Source organism: Tachypleus tridentatus, chromosome 13 (genome assembly GCF_004210375.1).
Source record: "Tachypleus tridentatus isolate NWPU-2018 chromosome 13, ASM421037v1, whole genome shotgun sequence".
Taxonomy (NCBI): Eukaryota; Metazoa; Arthropoda; class Merostomata; order Xiphosura; family Limulidae; genus Tachypleus; species Tachypleus tridentatus.
The window spans coordinates 748,515-748,827 of record NC_134837.1 but is presented as its reverse complement, the minus strand read 5'-3'; positions in this window follow the sequence as shown (position 1 = coordinate 748,827).

Sequence of the window (313 nt, the reverse complement as noted above, 5' to 3'; positions counted from 1 at the left end):
AGATGCCAGTCTAAGATATCACACAATATACATATATAACTTGGATGCCAGTCTAAGATATCACACATTATACATATATAACTTGGATGCCAGTCTAAGATATCACACATTATACATATATAACTTGGGTGCCAGTCTAAGATATCACACATTATACATATATATACCAGTCTAAGATATCACCAGTCTAAGATATCACACATTATACATATATAACTTAGATACCAGTCTAAGATATCACACATTATACATATATAACTTAGATGCCAGTCTAAGATATCACATTATACATATATAACTTAGATGCCAGTCT